The sequence below is a fragment of the Podarcis pityusensis genome (assembly GCF_964106645.2).
Source record: "Podarcis pityusensis genome assembly, chromosome: 4".
In the NCBI taxonomy this organism is placed as follows: Eukaryota; Metazoa; Chordata; class Lepidosauria; order Squamata; family Lacertidae; genus Podarcis; species Podarcis pityusensis.
This window is the reverse complement of record NC_138027.1, coordinates 9,948,950-9,954,949: the sequence shown is the minus strand read 5'-3', so window position 1 is coordinate 9,954,949 and position 6,000 is coordinate 9,948,950. Positions and strand designations below refer to the sequence as shown.

The 6,000-nt window shown below is 52.2% G+C and overlaps 1 protein-coding gene across 2 annotated transcripts in view; it reads left to right on the top strand.

Annotated features, from left to right (window-relative positions):
* The first annotated feature begins 304 nt into the window (after positions 1-304).
* Positions 305-6,000, top strand: part of PAK1 (p21 (RAC1) activated kinase 1) — a 109,747-nt gene continuing 104,051 nt past the window's right edge. The window contains exon 1 of one of the 2 annotated variants that reach the window (XM_081002169.1): positions 305-523. The gene's annotated coding sequence lies outside the window, so the exon portion shown is untranslated. The remainder of the gene's footprint in view (positions 524-6,000) is intronic. The other variant, XM_081002168.1, reaches the window with a different exon arrangement.

Below are 6,000 nucleotides of genomic sequence, written 5' to 3'. Positions count from 1 at the left end.
ATCGCTGATCCTGCCGCTTCCACCGGGAAATCATGACGGTGCGTTTCTCCTCTCCAAACTTTCCCCGGCGCTCTGCCGGCCGGCGCAGCCCTTTTGGCTACGAGCTCCCCTCCTTCTCTGCCCGCTTCCGACCCCACCTCCCCGTCCAGCCTCCCTACCTCCTGAAAAAAGGCGACGGCGCCGAGCAGGACACCCCCCGCAGCCATCGGAGAGAGGCGGGGCCGAGGGAGGCGAGCCAATGGGCGAGGCGGGGGTAGGTGGCCACGGGGGCGGGCGCTGCCGCAGTCCTCGGGTGGGCAAGGTAGGAGCAGGCGGAGGCTGGCCGGCCGCTCTGACAATAGGGGCGGGCCGAAGGCACGACGCGGCTGGGCGGGCGGCCTCGCCTCGCTGCGGAGCGCCGGCCGAGGGATCGCTAGCCGGAGGAGCCGCGGAGAGGAAGGCGGAGGAGAGGAAAGCCATCCCGGCTGCGCGCCCGCCTGGCCGGCTTGCAGCAGCAGCAGCAGCAGGAGGCGGGGAGAAGCCGGTAAGTCCCCTTAGCGCGATGCCACCAGCCGCACACACGGAAGCAGCCGCAGAGCCAGCGCTGCTCCGATCAGCCGCGTCTCCAAATTCCCAGGCGCTGCCAAGTTTGCGCCTTCGCGGAGAAGAGTTCCTTCTCTCTCGCTCGCTCTTTTTCGCAGCTGGAAGGGCGAGGACGAAAGGGATCCTCCTGGTGAAGTTTTTTTTTTTTTTTTTTGGGAGGGGGGTCCGATTATTTTTTTTGGGGGGCGCGCGTTGCGTGGTGCATCTGCCGCACCAAAACAAGAAGGACACGACTGTATCGCCCTTCCTGAAAGGGCCGGTTCTCGTTCTTCTGCATTTCATAGAATCCCAGCTTTCCCCGCCCCCCTAGGTGTGGGGTGTGTGCGCGCATGAAATTGATTTTCTCTCTCACACACACGCCCCCACGCGAAAAAGGCACCTATGGAATTAGAAAAGGCGCTGGGCAGATGCTTACTTGTCTGAATGCAAAGCTGCAGGTTTCGTTTGCCCACGTCTCTCCACGCCCCCTTCCCCAAATAAGCAAATAAGAAGAAGATCTGCCGCCCCCCCCCGAAAGTGGATGGTGATGGGCCGCCTCCGTGTCCCTTCCATTCAAAAGAATCTCCGCTCCTTCGACGGGCCATTTAACAAAGGGACTCGACTCTGGGCTGCCGGCGCCCCTCCTCTTTTCCCAGGCTGAGTTGAGGACTCCTTGCCTCCGGTGGGAGGATGGGGGCCGGCGGGTGTGTGAAGCACCTGGCTCCTTTTATCCGCCATCCGCTTGAGGAATTTAACAGCCCCCCTCCCACAACAAAGGCTTTTAAAATTGTTTTGGAGGCTTAACAGTACAATTCTCAGAAGTATGTCCACCGCTCCCAACACAATTAGGTTCATTGGGACTTAGTCCCTGGGAAGTGTCTTTGGGGTGGCATGCTCAGCAAAGATCCGTGTGTGACATAAATGCAATTTTTGCAGAACTGCTGAAATGTTTAGTTCCCCCTTAAAAAAAAATCAGTTTTGCTTTGCTTTGGTATAATTGCAATGTGCTTTGGACACTGGAAGAAGAGGGTCAGAGTTAAATTTCCCTAGCATCTCAGGGAACAGGATGAAACAAAAGTTGGTCCAAAGCTCTAAAGTATTAGGGGGGTGGGTAGGTGTGAGTGAAATTTCCCAGCCTAGCCTTTTCGGGGGGGGGGGGGAAGAATCTTTTCCAAATAACAAACCAAGGTTCTTATTTTCTAATTGCCCCTGTGCACCCTGGGGTATTTCTGGTTCTGGTGGGATTGCATACTCAATATTGCTTAATGCAAATTAATTGCGACTTAGTATGCCTTAAGGGACGCGGGTGGCGCTGTGAGTTAAACCACAGAGCCTAGGGCTTGCCGTGACGGGGTGAGTTCCCGTTGCTCTGTCCCTGCTCCTGCCAACGTAGCAATTCGAAAGCACGTCAAAGTGCAAGTAAAGAAATACCGTATTTTTTGCACCATAACACTCACTTTTTTCCTCCTAGAAAGTAAGGGGAAATGTCTGTGCATGTTATGGAGTGAATGCCTGCGGGTGGCGTGGGGGATCTGCTGCAGTCGTGAGCAGAGGATCCATGGTTCCCCTTCCTTCCCTCCTCTGTGGTTACAAAGCATGGATCCACATGGATCCTCAGGATTTTTGCATTGGGCTACTCCAAACTCACTGTCAGATCACATGTCTGTGGCCACAGCATGAACCACAAAAATCATATATCCACTATTTCATTTAGAATATTTTTTTTCTTGTTTTCCTCCTCTAAAAACTACGTGCGTGTTATGGTCTGGTGCGTGTTATAGAGCAAAAAATACGGTAGGTACCGCTCCGGCGGGAAGGTAAACGGCATTTCCGTGTGCTGCTCTGGTTCACCAGAAGGGCTTAGTCATGCTGGCCACATGACACGGAAGCTGTACGCCGGCTCCCTCGGCCAACAAAGCGAGATGAGCGCCGCAACCCCAGAGTCGGCCACGACTGGACCTAATGGTCCTTTACCTTTAGTATGCCTTAATCTTTTTGTTGACTGCAAAATCACTGGTATGGTGGGTTGTTTTTTTTTAAAGCATTACTTTGCCCTTTGGAGGTGTTGATTCAGATCTGCCTGCAGATCGCTTGATGACTGCAACATGATGACTCGCATGGGGGAATGAGGCATCACAGAGCAGACCTTTATACTGTATTGGCCAGCCGTTGTGTTTCTCAGTGGAGGCAGTTCACACATCTGAGCGATGTACATTTCACATGTGAACTAGACTTGATGTATGTGACATGGGAGGGGAGCACAACGGCATTGAGTGTTCACCTGCAGCACATGAGACTGGAGGCACAGATCTTTGCTAGTTGTGGAGAATGAAAGCCTAAATTGAATAAAAGGTAAAGTAAAGGGACCCCTGACCATTAGGTCCAGTCGTGGCCGACTCTGGGGTTGCGGCGCTCATCTCGCTTTACTGGCCGAGGGAGCCGGCATACAGCTTCCGGGTCATTTGGCCAGCATGACTAAGCCGCTTCTGGTGAACCAGAGCAGCACACGGAAACACCGTTTACCTTCCCGCCAGAGCGGTACCTAGTTATCTACATGCACTTTGATGTGCTTTCGAACTGCTAGGTTGGCAGGAGCAGGGACTGAGCAACGGGAGCTCACCCCGTCGCGGGGATTTGAACCACCGACCTTCTGATCTGCAAGCCCTAGGCTCTGTGGTTTAGACCACAGCGTCACTCGTGTCCCCTCCCAAATTGAATAGGATGCGCCAACACAATACTATGTAGGCTGGTGCTTCCACTTCCATAGCTGAGTGGTAGAGGGGGTTCTTTGCATTCAGAAGGTCTCCTGCTCATTTCCTGGTATCCCCAGGTAGAGGCAGAAGGATCAGGTAGGTGGTGGGAAAGACTGTGCTTTGAGACTTTGGAGAGTTGCTGCCAGTTAGAATAAACTAAGCCTGGGTTAGATGGGGCAGTGGCCTGACCCACTTTTTGTCGTTCTTGTTGGCACCGTATGTCTCGAGACGTCTCCAGGGTTGAAGCCAAACCACTGCCTTTGCAGCACAGAAATGATCTCCCAGGGGCAGTGTGTCCGGTGGCCCAGACAACAAGACCCCTCTTTTGGTCTCATTTATATGGTCCAAAGAAAAGCCAGGCAAGATGTTTGGCACCAGTTTCGCTGCAGGAATTGCCAGGAGGAGGCGTACAAGGTGCCATCCAACTGTCTTAGGGACTGCACTGGATTAGCATAGCCTTTAATTAGCCAGAAAAAGCCTTTTACAGGAATAAGTACCTTGGTTCCCGAAAGCCTTGCGAGTCAAACATTTTGGCTCCCGAATGCTGCAAACCTGGAAGTGAATGTTCTGGTTTGCGAACATTCTTTGGAACCTGAAGGTCCGACGCGGCTTCCAATTGGCTGCAGGAGCTTCCTGAAGCAAAATCGGAAGCCGTGCCTTGGTTTCTGAACGTTTTGGAAGTCGAATGGACTTCCGGAATGGATTCCGTTCAACTTCCGAGGTACCACTGTATAGCCGCAAAGCAGCAGAGATTTAAGATTGGAGTTTTCCTTCTGCTAGATGGGCTGCCTTCTCAGGTGGACGAGCCCCATCTGCCCTGACCCAGTTTAAGGTGGCTTAAAGGGTTGTGGGTTCGAGCCCCACGTTGGACAAAAGATTCATGCATTGCAGGGAGTGGGACTAGATGACCCTCGTGGTCCCTTCCAACTCTTCAATTCTGTACAGTGGTGCCCCGCAAGACGAAAAACTCGCTAGACGAAAAACTCGCTAGACGAAAGAGTTTTCCGTTTTTTGAGTCGTTCCGCAAGACGAATTTCCCTATGGGCTTGCTTCGCAAGACGAAACGTCTTGCGAGTTCTTGCGAGTTTGTTTCCTTTTTCTTAAAGCTGCTAAGCCGCTAAGCCGTTAATAGCCGCTAAGCCGTTAAAAGCCGCTAATAGCCGCTAAGCCGCTAATAGCCGTGCTTCGCAAGATGAAAAAACCGCAAGACGAAGAGACTCGCGGAACGGATTAATTTCGTCTTGCGAGGCACCACTGTATATGTTTTCTTGGGCTCTTGCTGTGAATGCAGGAAGTAAGCCTGTAGGAAAGGGGCACGTCAGACCCTGGGGCCAAATGTCTCCCCCTAGGACTCTCTCTCTGGCTGTTGGGAACTGTCAACCAAGCCACTCTCCTTTCTTGCAGGCCACATCCTTCACTGGCTCTTCATCTTCCGTGAGTGTTTTTTGCCTGGCTAGAACGTGTCTTTGAATTCTGCTAGTGCTTCTTGCTTGTCTAGATGGGGAATAGAGAGGGTACACCAGTAGATTAACATTTGCTGCACCTCCTGACCCTGCTCGCCGCTAGCATGTGGCCCTCTGAAGGTTGCTTAGAAGGAAAAATGGACCTCGGGGTGAAAAATGTTCCCTGCTCTTGCTCTGTTAGAGGACTACTCCCTCCTGCCTCTGCTATGAACAGGATACAGTGGACGCTCGGGTTGCAAACGATTGGGTGCTTCTGCGCATGCGCAAAGTGTGATTTAGCGCTTCTGCACATGCGCGACTGCCAAAACCTAGAAGTAACCCGTCCCGGTACTTCTGGGTTTTGGCGGGTCTGTAACCCGAAAAAACGCAACTTGAAGCGTCTGTAACTCGAGGTGTGACTATATTGCCGTACCTTGGTTGACGAATGTCTTGCGAGTTGAACACTTTGGCTCCCGAATGCCGCAAAGTGTTCCGCTTTGTGAACGTTCTTTGGAACCCAAAATTCCGGCACAGCTTGCATGGCTTCCGATTGGCTGCAGGAGCTTCTTGCAGCCAATCGGAAGCCGCGCCTTGGTTTCCAAACGTTTTGGAAGTTGAACAGCTTCCGTTAGGAAAGGCAAGAAATTGATAATTTCTGAGCATCAGATCAGTAATGATTTCCCCCAGCATTCCTCTTCATCTCTCTCTCTCTCTCTCTGTGCTTAGTTAGTGGAAATACCGTATTTTTCGCTCTATAAGATGCACCAGACCACAAGACGCATCTAGTTTTTGGAGGAGGAAAACAAGAAAAAAAATATTCTGAATCTCAGAAGCCAGAACAGCAAGAGGAATCGCTGCACTGTGAAAGCAGCAATCCCTCTTGCTGTTCTGGCTTCTGGGATAGCTGCACAGCCTGCATTCGCTCCATAAGACGCACACACATTTCCCCTTACTTTTTAGGAGGGGAAAAGTGAGTCTTATAGAGCAAAAATACGGTACTTTCAGGAGAAGCCCTGGATTCTCTTCAAATTTGAGTAGCTCAGGCTTTGCGGGTGGCTTGTGACCAACCGTCTGGGCAGCGCATGATTCCTGGGAAGGGTTTGTGTGTGCATTGTTTTATCCGGTTGGGGTCATCTTGCCTAAATGCCCTGGGTCAGTTTCCCCCACTGCTGCCGCGGAGAAGGATGGGGGAGTTGGGAGTGCAGAGATGGATCGTGCTCTTTCTGCCGGGCAGAACTCTATAG